The sequence below is a fragment of the Brienomyrus brachyistius genome, chromosome 1 (genome assembly GCF_023856365.1).
Source record: "Brienomyrus brachyistius isolate T26 chromosome 1, BBRACH_0.4, whole genome shotgun sequence".
NCBI classification, from domain to species: Eukaryota; Metazoa; Chordata; class Actinopteri; order Osteoglossiformes; family Mormyridae; genus Brienomyrus; species Brienomyrus brachyistius.
In genome coordinates, this window is record NC_064533.1 from 50,019,547 (window position 1) to 50,040,230 (window position 20,684).

A 20,684-nucleotide genomic window follows, 5' to 3' on the forward strand; every position below is an offset into this window, starting at 1 on the left:
CGAACAGCTGTTCGGAATGTATCTCATTCGTAAATAGAGGAGCGTCTGTACGTGTGTTTGTTATTACAAATCATTATATTTAACACAAATGTTTATTATAATAGGCTTTATGTCAATGTGTTTGTTGGTACGAGTTGTTAGTAAGTCGGTTGTTCTTAACCTGGGAACAGCCCATATCAATTCAGTATTAACCACTACGAATGACCCTATCATGAGAAATCCAGAGAGTTTATTCAGACACCACAGAGGAACACCACATATGACGAAGGTCACCATTAGGCAAATCACCCATCAGATCCTTATGGGGCCAATTGCTATTGTAGAACATCTCTGGTCATGACCCTGGTAGGGGAGGGGTGATGAAGATATGAGAGGGTGGGGGCAGTACTGAAAGGTGAGACAGAATGGCAGAGAGGAATTCTTCATCTCCACGAGGATGATGATGATGGTCTTGCTCAAAACATTCACTGAGACACTTCATCTAACTGATAGGTTGAACTCAAGCCAAAGAGAGCATGCATTTCCTGTAGTAGGTCAAAAAAAATAAACCAACCAACACAAAGGCTGTTTACTCCATCTAGGTGCAGTAGCCTGAGTTTCTGTCTCATGCTTTGGCAGTATTCCCTAATATAACCCTGATTTCATTAGTGGTAAAATGAAGAAGAACCCAAGAAATTGTTTTATATTCCCGCAGACCTCACCGGACACTGAAACTCTCTCTGGTGAACCACAGGCCTCTGCATCTACCAGAGCACTCCAGAGTGATTCTTAATTAAAGTCAACCTTGCGTTTTCATGATCGATCAGTGCCTCTACTATTTCCTGATTTCGGGTCCATCCACATCCCGGTGTGGCACGGACGCGCTTGCGGTAATGCTGTTTGCCGGAAGCCTGCAGCGTTTGTTTATCCAAAGTCACTTTAATCAAGAGGCAGGCATGCTGCAAATAAATCAATTTCTGTCACCCATAAGGCTGAATTAAAAACTTAATTCATTTCCTTCTGGAAGCAGTGTCAGGATGAAGACAGCTCGGCCCAGAAAATAATCGTGAAACAAGGAAAACGTGGCCCTCATTAGCATTTCAGAATGCTACCACTAAAAATGTACATTGCATTTTCAATTAAATTTCAATGAACATTTTCATTTAAAGATGATGAATCTGATCCTTTGAATCAATGTGAGTATATGCATATATTTCAGACCAAAATGTAAATGTGCCTTATTATGCGCTATTTTGATTTCTTTAAAGGGAAAGAGAGAGTCAGCAGTATATTTAAGACTTGATGTGACACATACTGTATAATGGTGTAATAAAAATACAATGATAGGTTTGCCTCTCCTGGAGCCGACACCTTATCGTGGTGGAGGGGTTTGTGTGTTCCAGTGATCTCAGGAGCTATGTTGTCTGGGGTTTTATGCCCCTGGTAGGGTCACCCAAGGCAAAAAGGTCCTGGGTGAGGAACCACACGAAAAAAATTCTTTTCCTTATGAAGAAAAAGATTTTGGATTCACGGTTTCCCTTGCCCGGACACGGGTCACCGGGGCCCCCCCCCCGGAGCCTGGCCTGGGGGTGGGGCTTGATGGCAAGCGCCTGGTGGCCAGGCCTACACCCAAGGGGCCTGGTCGGACACAGCCCTAACAAGGCACATGGGTCCCCCCTCCAATGAGCTCACCACACATGGGAGGGGCCATAGGGGTCGGGTGCGATATGAGTTGGGTGGCGGCCAAAGGCAGGGACCTTGGCGGTCCGATCCTCGGCTGCAGAAGCAAGCTCTAGGGACATGGAATGTCACCTCTCTGATGGGAAAGGAGCCTGAGCTGGTGCGCGAGGTTGTGACGTTTCGTCTTCTTGAGGGGGGTTGGACCCTTTTCAACTCTGGAGTTGCCCGCTGGGAGAGGCGCCGAGCGGGGGTGGGCATACTTATTGCCCCCTGGCTGGGTGCCTGTACTGTACATTGGGGTTTACCGCAGTGGACGGGAGGGTAGCCTCCCTTCGCCTTCGGGTGGGGGGACGGGTCCTGACTGTTGTTTGCGCTTATGCGCCAAACGGCAGTTCAGAATACCCACCCTTTTTGGAGTCCTTGGAAGGGGTGTTGGAGAGCGCTCCTCCTGGGGACTCTCTTGTTCTGCTGGGGGACTTCAATGCTCATGTGGGCAATGACAGTGAGACCTGGAGGGGCGTGATTGGGAGGAACGGCCCCTCTGATCTGAACCCGAGCGGTGCTTTGTTATTGTCCTTCTGTTCTCGTCATGGATTGTCCATAATGAACACCATGTTCAAACATAAGGGTGTCCATATGTACACTTGGCACCAGGACACCCTAGGCCGCAGTTCGATGATCGACTTCGTAGTCGTGTCTTCGGACTTGCGGCCGCATGTCTTGGACACTTGGGTGAAAAGAGGGGCGGAGTTGTCAACTGATCACTACCTGGTGGTGGGTTGGCTCCACTGGTGGGGGAGGAAGACGGCCAGGCCTAGCAGGCCCAAGCGTGTAGTGAGGGTCTGCTGGGAACATCTGGCGGAACCCCCTGTCAGAAGGAGTTTCAACTCCTACCTCCGGCAGAACTTCTCCCATATCCCAGGGGAGGTGGGGGACATTGAGTCCAAATGGGCCATTTTCCGCGCCTCCATTGTGGAGGCGGCTGACCAGCCGTAAGGTGGCCCGTGCCTGTCACGGCGGCAATCCCCAAACCCGCTGGTGGACACCGGTGGTGAGGGATGCCGTCAAGCTGAAGAAGGAGTCCTATCGAGCCTTTTTGGCCTGTGGGACTCCAAACGCAGCTGATAGCTACCGGCAGGCCAAGCAGGATGCGGCTTTGGCGGTTGCTGAGGCAAAAACTCTGGTTTGGGAGGAGTTTGGCGAGGCCATGGTAAACGACTTCCGGATGGCATCGAGGAGATTCTGGTCCACCATCCGGCAGCTCAGGGCGGGAAAGTGGTGCAACATCAACACTGTTTATAGTGGGGATGGTGCGCTGCTGACCTTAACTCGGGACGTTTTGGGTCGGTGGAAGGAATACTTCGAAGACCTCCTCAATCCCATCGACACGCCTTCCGATATGGAAGCAGAGTGTGGGGACTTGGGGGTGGACTCGCCTATCTCTGGGGCGGAGGTCGCTGAGGTGGTTAAAAAGCTCCTTGGTGGCCGGGCCCCAGGGGTGGATGAGATTCACCCTGAGTTCCTCAAGGCTCTGGATGTTGCAGGGCTGTCCTGGTTGACATGCATCTGCGGCATCGCGTGGACATCGGGAGCAGTGCCCCTGGACTGGCAGACCGGGGTGGTGGTCCCCATCTTTACGAAAGGGGACCGGAGGGTGTGCTCCAACTATAGGGGTATCACACTCCTCAGCCTCCCTGGTAAGGTCTATTCGGGGGTCCTGGAGAGGAAGGTCCACTGGATTGTCAAACCTCGGATTCAGGAGGAGCAGTGTGGTTTTCCCTGGAACAGTGGACCAGCGCTATACTCTCAGCAGGGTTTTGGAGGGTTCATGGGAGTTTGCCTGACCAGTCTACATGTGTTTTGTGGACTTGGAGAAGGCATTCGACCGCGTCCCTCGGGGAGTTCTGTGGGGAGTGCTCCGGGAATATGGGGTACCGGGCTTCCTTTTAAGGGTGGTTTGGTCCCTGTATGACCGGTGCCAGAGCCTGGTCCGCATGGGCGGCAATAAGTCATACTCATTTCCGGTGAGGGTTGGACTCCGTCAGGGCTGCCCTTTGTCACCGATTCTGTTCATAGTTTTTATGGACAGAATTTCTAGGCGCAGCCAGGGCGTTGAGGGTGTCCGGTTTGGTGGCCTCAGGATTAGGTCTCTGCTTTTTGCAGATGATGTGGTTCTGTTGGCTTCATCGGACCGTGACCTTCGGCTCTCACTGGGACAGTTCGCAGCCGAGTGTGAAGCAGCTGGGATGAGAATCAGCACCTCCAAATCCGAGACCATGGTTCTCAGGCAGAAAAGGGTAGAATGCTCTTTCTAGGTTGGGGATGGGATCCTCCCCCAAGTGGAGAAGTTTAAGTATCTCGGGGTCTTGTTGGGGGAGTGGGGGAACGATGGAACGGGAGGTCAACAGGCGGATCGGTGTGGCGTCAGCAGTCATGCGGGCGCTGCATCGGTCTGTCATGGTGAAGAGAGAGCTGAGCCAAAAGGCGAAGCTCTCGATTTACCAGTCAATCTACCCTCACCTATGGTCATGAGCTATGGCTAGTGACCGAAAGAATGAGATCGCGGGTGCAAGCGGCCGAAATGAGTTTCCTCCACAGGGTGGCTGGGCTTTCCCTTAGAGATAGGGTGAGGATCATTCGGGAGGGACTCAGAATAGAGCCGCTGCTCCTCCGCATTGAGAGGAGCCAGATGAGGTGCATCTGATTAGGATGCCTCCTGGACGCCTCCCTGGTGAGGTGTTCCAGGCATGTCCCACTGGGAGGAGGCCCCAGGGAAGACCCAGGACATGCTGGAGGGACTATGTCTCTTGGCTGGCCTGGGAACGCCTCGGGATCCCCCCAGAGGAGCTGGATGAAGTGGCTGGAGAGAGGGAAGTCTGGGCCTCCCTGCTGAGACTGCTGCCCCCGCAACCCAACCTCAGATTAAGCAGAAGATGATGGATGGATGGATGGATGGATGATAGGTTTGTTTTTGGCCAAAATTTCACCTGTCACTCATAAAGGGTAAAAACACACTGGTTTTACCTTAAATTTAAAAAGTAAAAAAAAAACAAGCTAAAATAAGTATAATTTTTTAAATGTAGCTACTCTTTTTAAGTAATATTATATGTTTATATTAATTTTGAGTATCTTCACCAATTTATAAATTAGAACCTTTAACGTTCAACAGGGTTCCTAAACACTTTCTATTTAAAATTTCCATACTTTACAGACTGTACGGTGTTGGTAAAGGATATCTGGGGGTGCGGTGGGGGGGTTGGCACCCCTTCAGAAGATGCATCTCTGGGAGTGATTTGCTATTGGCTGTGACTGCACGACAAAGCTTCTGCCCACCGGGGGGGCGGACGGCTCGCCTGCGTTCGTAATGTTGAACAGCTTTACATATCGCTTTCCGTTTACATTTGGGAAAACTTGCATTTCCCCCTTGTGAGCATTGCAATTTGCAAAGCAACCTACGTCGATATTTCTCGCTGGAGAGTAATCGAACGTGCAGACACATTCCCACTACTTCGTTTGGGTTGCTGTCTCCAGCGTACACTCCGTGCATAATCGTGTTGCTGGCACCTGGCTCATGTTGGTAATTTCACCAAAAATATTAATAGATAGATACAGATTTTTTTTAGAATATAATAGGCCTATTTTTGTCAATAGTCTGGAAAGACCAAAATATTTCCCTACTTCCTTTTCTTTTTCCATAGATATCCCAATGTGGAAAATATTGAAATCATATTTTCATACACAGTGTTGAGGAAGTTATTCACAAGAGTAATTCATTACAGACAGAGGTGGTGTACTCTGTAACTGGGACTCAACTGGTTTGTTGAAACAAAGCTTTAGTCTGGATTTGTATTTTCCAGATCTTTCCACCTCTGTCTTTAATGGATTACTTCTATGAGTAACTTCCCCAACACTGTTCATTCTTTTCCAGATTGTGCAGGAATCCTGTTTCATTGCAGAAATAAGAGGAAACAGTTGTTGAGGAACATGGGCCAGATTTAAAGTGACCATTACAGCAACATAAATGATTTTTAGAAAGTTTAGAAACTGCGACAAAGGAGGTGTCTCAGAAAATGTGATCACACTTCTTTGGTGTCTTCCCGGCATCTTTTTATATGGGTATGCAAATTACAAGCAGTGAACCATGAAACAGGAAAATAAACAGTTACAATAAAAAAAAAAACATGTTTTCAGCATCATAAATAACATATTTGCTGAACAATTACAGCAGGGTTCCCCAATTCTGGTTCCGGAGAGCCAGAACCCAACACAGTTTGCAGATTCCTCTGCTCAATCATACCTTAATCAGCTAATTACCAGGATTACAGGTGTGTCTGAGCAGGGAAATCTGCAAACTCTGTTGGGTTCTGGCTCTCCAGAACCAGAATTGGGGAACCCTTAATTACAGAATATGGTGCTAAGAAATGTTTTTAGAACTACGTTTTATAATAAAGTAGCATTAGGTAAAATAAACGATCTTCTGTAAGCACCCGTGAAATAAAATACCTAGGTGGCTTACAAATAGATGTTCGATATCAGTTTTAATAAAGTCTTGGGTGATAAATTATTCTCCAAAGCTTTGAAGAATATTGTTCCCAAACACTGTTAAAGCAGCTCCAGTGGGGCCCATTTCCTGAATCCCACTCATTTCCTCTGTTGTGACTTTGCACAAGTGGGTTTTTCCTTTGCCATGGTGACACAGTAGCCCTCCTACTGAAAATATTCTACCAATTCTACCGGCACTTTCTTGACCAGCAAACAGAAGCAGATCCTTTCATTGTCTCAGCGAAACATGGAGGAGGACAACTGTTGCCATCCGTGTAATAAAATCACAGACTTTATCTACAGGATGTATGTCAAACGCTGTCGCCTGGATTATGTACTCATAGCGAAAATGGAAGAGGGAAGAGAATGGCTGTCAGACTCACTGGTAGCTAATGATTCAATAACAGGTTGAACAAATAGAATGTATGTCACATACATCCTTATATCTACATATATCCATCCATCTCTTAATTTGTTCTCCAAGTCAGGGTCATAGAGCCTACATGTACATATTGTGTTAAAATCGCTAGTAACTGACGATTCCTTGATCAGATCTACCTTTTGGGAGGGCCCCTTTCCAGGAAAATTTCTCTGCGCAACACAAGTAATCCCCCCCCCATTATATACTGTTTATTAGCATTTATGTCTTATGTATGTCTCATTAAATTGGTAATAAACATAGTACTGGTATTGGTAACAATGGCCAACAATGAACCTGGCCAGCGTTGGTATTGTTAAATGGCTTTCCGACTTGTATTTCTACAACGTGGTTGATGGTGTCATTCCCAGCGCCAACTGACCTCCGAGGCAAATGGAACCACAGCCCATGTCTGGATCCGGCTCTGGATGATTCAATATCAGCAGGGGAATATATATGTTATCTATGTTCAACATTGCATATAAACATTCATGCACCCGTATATGTACCCATTTATGTGAAAACCGAACAGGGAAAAAGAAACCGGTAGTTAGAAGCCTTACTAGAAATGTACGAGAAGAGGCAGAAATGGGGCCACGCAGCAGACGCAGGGAAACCGGGGGCGGGGGGGGCACTATCCACTATGCAGCGAAAAACAACCACTACCTGCGTATGGTACGTACATGGGGAAATGCCCATGCCACTCCTGGAAGGGGCCGCTTAGCTGTTCACACTTCAGACTGTCATTAACCTTCCGAAGCCCCAGTGCAGCCCCGTGATCCCAGGGATACAGGAGACTGGGAGATTATTTACATAATTAGGAGTAGAAACCGGAGAAGTGGGAGTGCAAGCTGTCACTGTTACTGCACATCAAGGCTTGTAAAAACGAAAACAAAGAAGGTAACGAAACTTTATAAAAAAAAAAAATCGTTTAAACCTGTCACGTTTTAATAACGCAAATGAGCAGTTTCCGTTTTTAACGCTATTTTCCAACTGCTGAAGAAACAGTTGCAGCAATATAATGAAAAATCCAAGCTCTCATGTACTTAAAAGAACCATGTTTATTTTTCTGAATTTGATTTGATTGTAAAACCATACATTAAATTCAGAACGTATAACACTGTTTCAGCTGATCAATACCTTTCTTTAGAAATAATTCGCACTGCACTTGTACTCTCTGAGGTGCCTTTAAGAGGGAAAATTAACATAATTAGCAGCTAGCTGACTGAAAATTATTGTAACACTATTACAAGGACACTTCAAACAGCCAATTGATTAGTAAGCTTGAGAAAAATCTTAAAATCTGATGTGCTTGTGAAGTGCTAATTAGGATTATTGATCCACTATCCTCTTAAGACAGTTTAACATGGAAAAAACCAGACTGATGTTGAGCTAGACTCCATGATGATAAAAGCAGGCTATAGGCCCAGCCCAGATATTTCCAGGTGAAAAATAATGAATGAAACAGACATACATTTACACATCATATTGGTGTATATATCAGGACTCAGCTGGTGTTGAGTTGAGTGTGAATTGTGATTCAATGTGAACTGAAGCCAAAATCACATATCAGAAGAAAGTCAACAGGACAACGAATTTCAGCATTGAAGTTAGCATAACCATTCTCCATAGAAATACTTCATTCTAAACATATAATTGACCTTCTAGAAATATAAGCAACCTTATTAATGCAATTCCGTCTTAGAGAACATTAAGGTATATTTCACAGTAAACTGTGGCTTGTATTTCCTGAAAGAAATCCCCCCTCATTATTAACAGAAAACCTTTAATTTTTCCTCAAAAGGCTATAGCAGTTAAATGGCTTTGCTATATGGCAAAATTCACATTAAGGGAAAGCACCTCGATGACCTTCTCATGGTTTCTAATTCACATTTTCCCATGAATCCGTGGTATTATGAAAAGGTAATAAGTAGGCTGGATGATGAGTAAATGCTCAGTGGGAATGAATGAAACTGTCAGCAATATGTGTGGCAGGAGGCGTAACATAAAAATGCTCATTTTATTGCTTACCGACACAAAATATGTTACTTGGCATAGACTGTAAACATGAGAGTCAACATATGAGATTTCCAAATTCAGGTAGAATTCCCCATTAGAGGTGAGTGTCTGGAGGAAAATAATAGCAGTTTCAAAACTGTATTGTGGATAGCCAGCAAACATTTAATAATACTTATACACCGAATGTTATTTACATTCAGGAATGCTTAATTAACCAAGTTCTACCAGAAAGAGAATACAGCCATTTAGTAAGAGGTAATGCAATTTTAGACTCTCACTAACTCTATGGCATTTGTGAAAGCTGTGAATATTTTAATAGAGTGACTGGTCTGTGGTCCTATCTAGAAAAAAATTGCTTTTTACATAAATCCACCATGTAATTCCCTGGGGGGGCAAAATGGCCATTTTGGGTAGCTGTACCTTTAAATATGCAGGATGATTATTGTATTTAGAGGTGGGCACCCTATAAAAGTTGGCAGCGGTTGGCTGGGGACCCAACGCTGGCATGTTGCCCTTCCGGTTACCTGACTTCTGCTATGGTCACAGGTCTGCATACGATGGATTCGTTTGAAGATACTGTCTGGTAAGCGGCGGTTGGCAAGGCAGATGGGAGATAGTGTTTATCCGGTTGGTTGGGAAGACATGAAATGCCATTAAGTACTGCTGTTTTGCCTGCTCTACTATTGCGACTGCTTGCTTGCTTTATTACAGGTTGCTTGACTGCCTGGCCATTGCTGCTGTTATGCCTCTTTTACTGTACTGTGAATGAGGGAATTAGTTGACGGCAATTACCCTCTTAGCTGGTTCTTCCAGCATTAACTTTATGAAGTGAGGGTTTTTTGTTGTTGTTTTAAGATTGGTTTTGTTGGGTTGGTACACCACCAGGGATGTGGGGTGTTTTGTGCTGTGTGCAGCTATAGGACACCGGATTTGCATGTGTGTATGGGAATTGTAGTGCTTTGTTCCAGGATGCCATCTTTTGCCTGATTGCTGAACCTCTCATCCCATGTGCACCAGCCCTAAAGTCACTTATCTTTTATTGTGGATGGTGTTTTATTACTGTGATTGTTAATAAAAGATTGTATGTGGAGGCACGTCTCTTGTATAACGGACCTGAGTGCCTTTTTTGCAGTTTTATTTAGCTTAGGAAATATTTCCCTGGGTGGCGAAGTCGGTATCTTAAGGGCTCGTTCCCCCAAAATCTCAGCCCAGCGCCGCGACACTGGCATGCAGATTTCTTGGACACTTGGAAAAATTTAATGTGAAATGCTTAAATGCTGGAATTCCTGAACACAAAAATTCAGGTAAAATTTGTAATAAGGGTAATTTATGGGAGTCAAGCCTAATTACATAAATGATTTGTCCATCTTTCACACCCAATGTGATGTGCATGCATAATACTTTGCACTAATCCATTGAACATTCTACACAGTGCTGTCCAGGAAGACTGGGGATCGTAGCAATTTAGATTGATAAAAAAGATTAAAACTGTAAAACATTATGAATCCAAAGTATGTTTAGCAAATAATTATACTTTTTATGATACCCTGTTACTGTTGAAAGGCACTAGAATAATATCACAAATGACATTCGCAAGACATTTCACAACACATAGTCTGTTATATATGATTGTGCATTGAGTTTTTTGAAGCTACTAGTAATGACAAGTGGCATATGAAGAAAACTGCAGAGTATAATATGAGTCCTCCTCATACTGGGCACCGAGATAAACAATGGTAACCCCCGGATCGTACATTGAATTGCTAATTTATCAGAGATGGAAATTGCTCCAAACTGTCAGGAAACCAGGCCTCCCTCCTGCTTTTGTCAATTTACTATGTTTTGCTTCTCCCAGCTGCTTTCAGTCAGAATGAACCGTTTGCAGTTTTCAACAGCATTGATCAAACCCCATGAGGCCATGGTGGGATATTAGAAAGAAAATGATCAGTTTGGAGTGGGAGAAATGGCTTGCTGGGAAGAGACTTTGACTGACTACCTACAGAGGCACCTAACATTAGTTTTGTGTTATGGTTGGCTGTGGACAAAACATGGTGTGTCACCATGTTATCATGAAGAGCTGGGTAGAATAATATAGACTGAACATGTCTATGATTTGTTTGCAATAGAGGGCCACCTCTTCATCCCTCCATCGTCTTTATTTTCATGGCCGACAGAAGTCGCCTTTGGCTTCCATAAAAACCACACTCTCTAAAATTCTAAATAGTTCTTATTTTCATAAACAGAAAAAAATCCACCTCCATGAAGGAACGTTCAGAGCAGGCAAAACATGCTATGAACTTCAATACATAGAAATTCCATATCCTGAAAGATTTTTCATGTTGAAGTTATTATTAGTAGTTTAGTACCAACGCAGTACACAGCAGCTAGTAAGACCAGTGATTTTGCTTGATTCGTTCCTTGCTTCACAAAAATCCACATTGCAAATTCAGAGAAATCGATTGAGTTTTCCATTCTGAGAATATATTGACAATAAGGCAGCTGAATGACTGCAGTAGCCGCTTTTAAGCTCTCTCGTGGTAGGATTTTGACCTTACATCTGGGTTGGAAATAAAAACACATTTTTATTCATTAGTTTGTAGAGTTTAATGTCTCCACCAAAACTGCACAAGAAGAATAATTAACGTACGATATAACCACCATAAAGGAACAAAGCCTTGTACCAAATGGATTTGAAAACAGATCGTGTTATTTACCGATGTAGACATTCTTCCCGAAGCAATTTTTGAAGAACATTTTAAGGCATCCTCACATATTTACAGCCGTGACCGGGATCTGCAGAAGAACCATGTGGAGGTCATATGGTGCTCACCATATGTAATCCTCAAAGCCTCCCACTTAAGCCACGTCCTCCCGATCTGGCATGACACCAATCCAGTAGACATCTGCACACCTGCAAGCATGACGTAACCATCCAATACTCTGGGTTTTGCCAAATGACAATGGGTGGCTGCAACACCCGTTCTGCACTTACACAGGCACTTCTCTTCAATCCAATCATGCCAATTATCAAAGGGTGTGATTTCAAACAGCTGTACGTCACTCACTGCTACATCACAGAATTAAATGATAGCACACCACCTGATGCACCACCAAATCAAGATTTATTATCAAAATCTTAAAATCAGCCCAAAACATAAACGCATCGTGGTCTTTATAGAGAAAGCAAAGCCGTGCTTACAGCATACTTTTATGGCCTAATATGTTTTGTGTTACTTGAACATTTTTTAAATTTAAGGCAAGGCTGAAAGTGTTCTCAGGGTCATTACACCTAGATAAAAAATAGCTCAGATATGCAGCACTTCCCGTTCACCTGGATCCATGGGTTTTATGGATATATTCAATTTGCACAACTAATGTTTATGGAAAGTATGCAGCTCAAGGCCAGTATTGCATGCTGCAGATGGGATTTTCATCTTACTATTAAAACACCGAATAGCACCGTTATTTCTGATTGGTTGCTTGAATGGACTTCGGATTGCTTCTGCCACGCCTCCTGAGCTCTGAACGGCAAGAAATCAAAAGTAACTTCAGTTAGGGCTCAGTTTGTATTATTCTTGCAAGTACCGCACCCAGCATTTTCTAGACTTCCCAAAAATCCTGTCACTGTCACAGCTTAAACGTGGCTTGCAAAATAGCTAAAGGTAAAACTGGGTCCCAGCCAGAAACGTTGACTCCCGCGAGAGAGACGTCACACTTGACATGCAGAGATAAGTCATCATTTGTATCACCGTTCCTGGCTTTTCCTTGGCCTAGACACAGACCAGATCAGTAATTACAAAGCTGTGCTGTTTGCAAATCTATACTCTGACCTTTATGCTCTAAACGCAGCTCAAAACAGCCACAGGAAAGTGGAGCGTGACTCAGCAGAGGGCGGCTTCTACTGGCAGGAGAGGGGGGAGGAGAAGACAGTGCAGATCTCATTACCAATGGAGATTACCAGCTGGGGCCAGGGTTATGCGGGTTAAGGAAATTGAAATATCCTGGGATGAAGTATACATTAAAGAGATCCTGACGGGCATTAAGGCATTTGGGGCACCTCCAAATTTAGTGGGAGATACCAAATCAAATATGGAGCCGTCAGCCTTCGACTCGCCTGCTAATCTCCACAACTCTTCCACTGCAAAGCCGATAAGTTGCATTAGATTTAAACTAATACATGGAGACCGGGCATTCGCGGATTCTGCCAGGCCAATGGCTGAGCCACGTCGGTTTATTGTGAAACTTAAAGCTCCGCACTTGCTGAAGAGACAGGACCTTGGTCGGTAGGAATGTTGTATATATTCTATGAACCCTGTCCCTAAGGGGCTGTAACTTCCTGGTAGTAAAAAGCATGCTGAGAATGGAACACTTAATGATATTTAGTAGAGTTACTTGTGCTAGGCAGTTATTTTCTTACTTTATTGCGACTTTCTCAATTTGTGGTGCTTGTAGCAATGCAACACATGTAAATAGTTATTTATAGTGGGTTTAAAGGTTTGCACACACCGCTGATGAAGAGGCTGGCAAGGCAGTAGAGGCTGGTTAGTTTCCACAATGTGATTTGTGTTGAGTGCATTTTACCAGCAAAGCTACTCTGTTTGCTGTGCCTTTTTCTTACTGTTAGAATATACTATGATCTGATGACACTGCACAAGCGTGAGGGATCACCGAATTGGTAAGTTCAGTCATGCCATCTAAAGTACATAGAGCTGAGCATTTATAACCATCGATCATTCTTAAAACCCATTTTAATACTTAAATAAGTATGTCTTTGCATGCAGAATGCTGTACTTTAAGTGTGCTCCACTATCGCTTTACTGCAACTTTGTGCATTAAATCAAACACGATCTCACTTTATATTCAAATCATGAGATGCCTAGCTTGTAAAAAAAAAGAAATGTCAGGTCATTATACACTGCATTTTTTTCCAGAATAAAATGAATACATGAAACCATTATTACCCACAAGGCAACAAGGAAGGAGAATGACCAACTCTGGAATATTTCCCCATCCCTTCTTTCAGAATCTGCCAGCCAGATCTGACAAGGTCTCCCTGCTTCTTTTACAAATTCTCAGTCCTGTCATGTCAGGGTCAGACTCTAATCACGCCGGAGCTTGATCAAAGGCTTGGGGGAGAGGCGAGGGAAGAGCGAGCCTAATTTCTCACAGTGCACGGATTAATCCCATAACCCCCCCCCCCCCCACACACACACACACCTCTCCTGCTTGGCATCTGCACCCCACTACCTATGAGGAAGATGGACAGCTCCTACACCTTGTGTAATCAGGAAGATTAAATGTAGGGGAAGAATCTGAATTCCATATAATCTCACAAGACAGATGGCTGTGTAGATAAGAGATGAAGGGCAAAACCCTCCCTCACTCTTTTAGGTAGTCAATTAAAAAGAAAATGTACTTTATAGCTGGGTATGTCAAGTGAGGTCAGGACATATACTCCAGGAGTGTATGTCCAAAGGATTACAACAATCTTTTGTTTACATGTAACAACAGCTACATTGAGGGAAAAAAATATTTGAGTCATTATGTAACAGGTACAGATCAATTTGTCATTTATCTAGGGAAATAATTATTTGATCCCCTCCAAGCCAGCAAGAAATTAGGTCAAGTACATGTGCACTAACACAGAACAAGTAGTACTTAATTAAGTATTAACAGATGCCAAGCCATCATTGTCATTTAATGGCATTACTTTGATAAATAGCATACTTGGGTCACTAACCTGTTTAATACTATTAATACCAAAGAGCTGTCTATGGACTTCAGAGAGTAGATTGTTGACCTTCACAAAGGTGGAATGGGCTACATGACCATCAGCAAGCAGCTTGGGGAGAGAGTGACAACTGTTGGAGCAATAATCCACAAATGGAAGAAAGACACAAAAACTGTCAATTACCTGCGGTCTGGGGCCCCAAGGAAGATCTCATCTTGTGTGGCATCAATGATCTTAAGAACGGTGAGGACTAACCCCAGAACTACACGGGAGGAGCTCGCTAATGATACCAAAGCAGCAGGGACCACAGTCACCATGAAAACTATCGGTAACACACCCTGCTGTTACGGTTTGAAATCCTGCAGTGCTTGCTAAGTACCTCTGCTCAAGAGGGCCCATGTTCAGGCCCATCTGAAGTATGCCAGTGGACACCTGAATAATTCCAGTGAGGCTTGGAAGAATGTGATGTGGTCAGATGAGACCAAAATCAAGCTGTTTGGCATCAACTCTACTCGCCATGTTTGTAAGGAAAAGGAATGCTGACTATAACCCCAGGAACACCATCCCTACTGTCAAACACAGAGGTGGATGCATTATGCCCTGGGGGTGTCTTTCTGCCAAGGGTGCAGGACGGCTGCACCGCATCGAAGGAAAGATGAACAGGGCCATGTATCGTAAAATCTTGGATGAGAACTTCCTTCCAGGGCACTGAAAATGCATTGTGGTTGGGTCTTCCAGCAAGACAACGACCCTTTCTGGCCAAAGCAACAAAGGAGAAGTTCAAGAAGAAGCACATTTAGGTCATGGAGCACCCTAGCCAGTGTCTGGACCTTAATCTCAAAGAAAACCTATAGAGGGAACTCAAGGTTCATGGATCCAAGTGACAGCCTAAAAACCTTAGAGATTTGGAGGAGGTCTGCAAAGAAGGGTGACCTGGATGCAAATCTAGTGACCATCTACAGGAAAGGTCTGACAGCTGTGCTTGCAAACAATGGCTACTCCACCAAGTACTATAGCATATGTTCCAAGGGATCAAATACTTATTTCCCTAGATAAATGACAAATTGATCTGCACCTGATACATAATGACTTTTTCTTGTTGTTTTGTTGAAAGTCTATCTTCTGATGTTAAAATAAACCTACCAGTGAAGTTATAGACTTCTCATTTCTTTATTAATGGGTCAACCTAAGAATTCAGCACAGGGTTAAATAATTATTTCCCTTACTGTATGTATATGCAAATCATGTCTTTCTGCCTGTAATGTAATCATATTCTTATCCTACACATTTTCTATGTAATTAAAAAAAGAATGAAAAAAAAAATCAATTTAAAACATAGAAGTTGTTAGGCCTAAATAGTAGAAAGTTGTTTTTCAACAGTTCGAAAAGTGAAATGTTTCTGTTCCAGTCTGGGTTGAAGAACTGTCACAATGTGGATAGATGGCACTATAGTCTGCATTGACACTTGTGATCCACCAGAATGACAGAGACCCAGAGAACATGTGGGGATTAGAGGCTGCCCGACATGTCATTGTACAACGATGCTGGAGACGTGCTGGTAGCACCTGCAAAGGCACGTGAACGGTATTTGAAAGCAAACATATATTACGAAGCAAGGCATTATGGGAACTTCACTCACACGCATGTCATTCTCCACCAAGTATTAACACTTGAACCCTGACTTTTAACATATCTATGGCAAATTATTTTATTTAACTGATACACCTCTGTGCAAACAGCTGAAATTAACCATGACTTAACCGTGACTGCACACCCCCAGTACATGCCACAAAAAAAGCCTACTTAGAAGTCCAAGGAGAAATACCCTAAAACCAGTTTAAGAAACAAGCTTTGAGTTTGACAGGTACCAGCTGAATCGATGGTCTAGAATCTTTTCAGTCCTGAGATTGGGCTTATCGTAACGCAACCCCTACAATTTTAATGTTTTTTTCTTTTCATTTTGCTGAGCAGATGTGGTCAAACCCGCTTCACAGTTTACTCAATTACCTCTGGATTTTACTTTTCCCACTGGTTCTTCCACAGAAAATGAGTGCAAGGCAAGGGTTAGAGTTACTGAGGACTGCAAAATTCCAAATTGCATTTTGATGGATCGATACTTAAAGTTACTCCTATATCAGCCAAAGTTAAAATCACCACAGTTGAATAATAACACAGAAATAAAATAGAAAAAAAACGTTTTACAAATTCACAGAAGAATCCTATGCAATACTCTCCAATCTGTGTGGGTGTTGTGTATCTCAGTGCGTTAGCAACAAAAATGGAACATTGTTAGTACAGATCTCAGAGTCAGCTGAGTCATTTCATTGTTGGGCCCATGAGAAAGGTCCTTAACCTGCCATTGCTCTAGGGACTGTTTGACCCTGATCTCTTTTCCAAGCTAACAAATTTTCAGGATTGATTCAAGCTACTGTCAAGTCCAACAGCGAATCTTGCCACGGAACCGAGATCCAGCCCAGATCTTTTATGGATAAGGTCCCACATCCCTAGAGTACCATTCATTTCAGGACGTGTTCGATAAGGAGAAGTCATCTGTCCTTCCTCCTCATCGCTCCTCGGGCTATGTGATAGATCTTCTGTCTGGGGCACACCTCCTACAGAGTAAGATTTACCCTCTGTCTCATCTTGAAGACTATGCCCTACACGAATACATCAAAGGGACACCAGAAAATGGGTTGCCAGACCCTCCACATCACCTACAGCCTCCAGTTTCTTTTCTGTGTAAAAGAAGGACTGAGGCTTCTGTTCTTGCACAGCCTTGAATGATGCCACCGTCAAATTTTGCTACCACCTGCCTCTAATCCCAGAACAAGTCAGAAGGGCCAGATTCATCGTTCAAAATGTTCTAATCTAATTTAAGTCTAATTTGTACTTTCAAGGATAAGGATTGGAAGTCCGACTTTACTACCATTAAGGGGCATCACGAGTATGCATATGTCATATGGTCTGGCCAGTGTATTGTAGTCTTTCATGAACAAGTTCTTCCCAGAACAGGTTTGTCATCATTTATATAGAAGATATATTGGTTTGCTCTTCAATGCTGGCTGAGTATTGTAAACATGTGCAATCAAGCAATCCAACAATGTTTAAGACAACATCAGCTTTATGCTGAAGCAGAAAACAGTGAATTTCACAGATCTGCTGATTTTTTTTCTAGGTTATGTCCCGTGTGTGCAGGCAATAAAAATGGACGAAAAGAAAGCAGAAGCTGCTTGTGACTGGCCAGAGCCACACCCAGCCGAGGAGATGAACCAGGTTTTGGAGTTTGCTCCTTTCTTTAGGCAAGTAATCAAACAAAATAATGTCACTGGCATATTGGCACATTTAAAATACATCACATTAAAACTTATTATTTCCATTTGCCACCAAAGTATTGGATACCTCCTCTTTTCCATATCTTTCTCCTTAAGACTATCAGTCTCCACCCAAGCCCTGTTAGATTCCCAGTGCTGCCTCAGACAGCTCCAGTATCTGGTGGACTGGGTGAGCTATGGTCCTCAAGAGCAATCATCTATGGGTCCGGAACTGGGATATGCTGGACCTGTATCTCATAGTAGATTTTCATCGGGACCATCCTGCCCCAAGGCACCGTGGCCTTAGGTTGTACAGGGCATCAGGTGATGCCTTAAGAGAAGGAGGTGCTGTCAATCCACCAAATAATCAGCTGGACGCAGAATCCAGCCCAGATCCACTGAACCAGTTACCTTTCCCTGAACCACATCACTTGTTTATTGAACTCACCTGGAATTTACTTCCTGTGTACATAAACAGGACATAAACACAACACACGTTAGCTTGCTGTGAGCATTGCAAGCTTATCTCCAACAGCTCCTTGTCCATTATTTTTTGGAAAGTGATTTTGGTTGTACTCTGTCCCGACACAAATACGACTCTTTCCCCCTGTATTTTCAATTTACGAGTTTGGACTGAGTTTCAGTGCTATATTATAAGTGGCTGTGGATCACTCCTGGGCCTTGACATGAATCATTACAGCTACTTTATACTAGCTTCTCCTGGGATTTGGTGCATCAGCCCTTGGGAATATGAGTGCATCTCCTCAGGCAGCACATTAATGACAGCTAGGCTGTGTTTGAGCCACAGGATTTATAATTCAGCAAAAACTCTGAGATTCCTAGAGAATTAAATTAGCGCGAAACCTGTCAAGTGTCTGTAACTGTATTCCTACCCAAAATGTGGTGACGTCCACACACAGTACAAATAGTCCCCGTGACAGAATCCTGCAGAACATGAAGGGACACGTTCATTTCTAACTGCAGTTTTCCATTCACCAATAATCCAGCACACAGATATTTAACGCAGCAATTAGCTTAAGTAAATTAAATCCAAAAACACGTTCACGTAGGACTAAAGGAATAAGGAATAAAAACTACCCCTAAGAAACTGTTCATGCTTTTTCTTGCAGTGTCTTTATTTGAGGTTTTGATGAAGTTAGTGACTGTGTTAATAAAATAAAAAGAAGGTATGAGACAGACATCTTTCTCCAGTAGCCATCTCTAAGTGACACAGGGTATTTCTCAAAGTTCTGGCTACAATGATAGCTCAAGACGACACACACAAAAATTTGCAGAATGTATAAAAATCATTGGACAGATTACTGTTTCACAGGTGGAAACACTCAACATGACTGAAAGCTGTCAGCGTATCAAGTCGTTTCCAATGCATCATCCTGGAATGCTGAGCCCTACGGGGTTATTGCCAAGCACTGGTGTATGATTGGCCGATCTTAGGCCATGTGATCTTAATTCCACTGGGAAGCCATGTATACAGATGTAATGACAATCTGTGATGCTTACACTCACCAGCAGGCCTCATGGGTTAAAGCTTTTTTGTTACAGGTGATGAACACACTCATTCATCGACATGAAATTTCCAAATTTCTGATAATTTAACAATACAGCAATTGAGCGCCCTTTCCAAACATGATCTGACATGTACAATTGTTGATTTTGATTATGCTGTGTTTAATTTAATAGTACAGCAACAGGAATCTACATTTAAGCAGTTTAGCTTTTAAAAATATCAAGTATTTAACTTTTGTAAACATTATAACCACACCCCCGACACAAGCCACAGTAACCCTTCATTACTATTTTTATACCTGGTATATCATTGCCTGGATGGACAACTAACATACTGTAGCTGTTTGTATAAACATATGTTCAATCTCTGCAAGCTTGTCCTTTTTAAAATTTTCACTGCAGCATCATCCTTGAATTTCGTCATGCGCTCATTAGGTTGTACGGCCATTTCTGCTTGTTCTCCAGTGAGTTTGCAACATTATCCGAAGACACAACTGAAGGAAATTCAGAAAAGCAGAACTTCAGCAACTTGCGTTGGCAAGCTTTCAAGGGCCGTGCTTATTCCCAGGGCACACGGTGCATTAACACACATTGCTGTTCTGGCATTTAAAATGCATGTTTATTTCCTGCCTGGTATTTTATCATTATTTTCTTTCTTCTTAGATTCTGAACAGGCAGGTGACCTAATCAAAGTTGGTCCATTATCTCAAGCCTGTCTTATGAATTCAAATGCAGACTCTACACCAGTGTTTCCTAATCCGATCCTTGGGAACTTACAGCCGCTCCAGGTTTTTGCTCCCTCTGTGGGTCCTGAATTGGGAAACGCTGCCCTATACTATTCTTGGCATTTTTTTTATTTATGCAATATCCAGACATATTGTTTCAACCAACACATCTCCCTATCCCAGCTCCCCAATTAAAAGAAGGGTCTCCTTATAGGTGACCTTTTCCGACTTTCTAAGTGAAGTTATATTTTCACAGCTCATTTCCTCATGTTTTTAGCCATTCCGTGTGCATTAAATATAGTTGTAAGATGAACCAAATTCTGCAACTCTTAAATAATGATGGATTTGTTCAGCTGCAGTTTTAATAGCATACTGTTAAACCACGTTCAAATTAGCTAGCTTGAACTCTCCTCTTCTTTGAGTTAGACATTATAGACAATAATAACCATGAAAAATAACATTACAAAATAGATACGTTAAGGTCTGAGTTCAGCTTCTGGGTAAGCTTTTTTCAGTTGAACATGGCTGTCAAAAATAACATGAAACAAGCAATCTAACCGTCCGACATAAACCTGCAAACAGCAGATAAATTGAAGTACTTCTGCACGCCACATGTAAACTGCACTTAAAAAGTTTTATTTCCAGGAAAGGTTTCAGTCCTTTCCTGCCAAATGAATATGAGGTTTATATATTACGTAATGTTTCACACTGGAAACAGCAGTCTCCCAAAATGTCACACTCCCTGCCAAACA

At 43.1% G+C, this 20,684-nt stretch overlaps 1 protein-coding gene and 1 long non-coding RNA gene across 2 annotated transcripts in view; one reads left to right on the plus strand and one right to left on the minus strand.

The window, feature by feature from the left end:
• The window catches only part of asic4a (acid-sensing (proton-gated) ion channel family member 4a), a 71,107-nt gene that overhangs the window by 36,174 nt on the left and 14,249 nt on the right, over positions 1–20,684 (minus strand). The gene's annotated exons all lie outside the window — the stretch shown is intronic.
• On the plus strand, positions 12,622–13,621 carry LOC125741640 (uncharacterized). Its single transcript, XR_007397827.1, has 3 exons — positions 12,622–12,921; positions 13,263–13,313; positions 13,570–13,621. It is a non-coding gene; the product is annotated as an uncharacterized LOC125741640 (long non-coding RNA).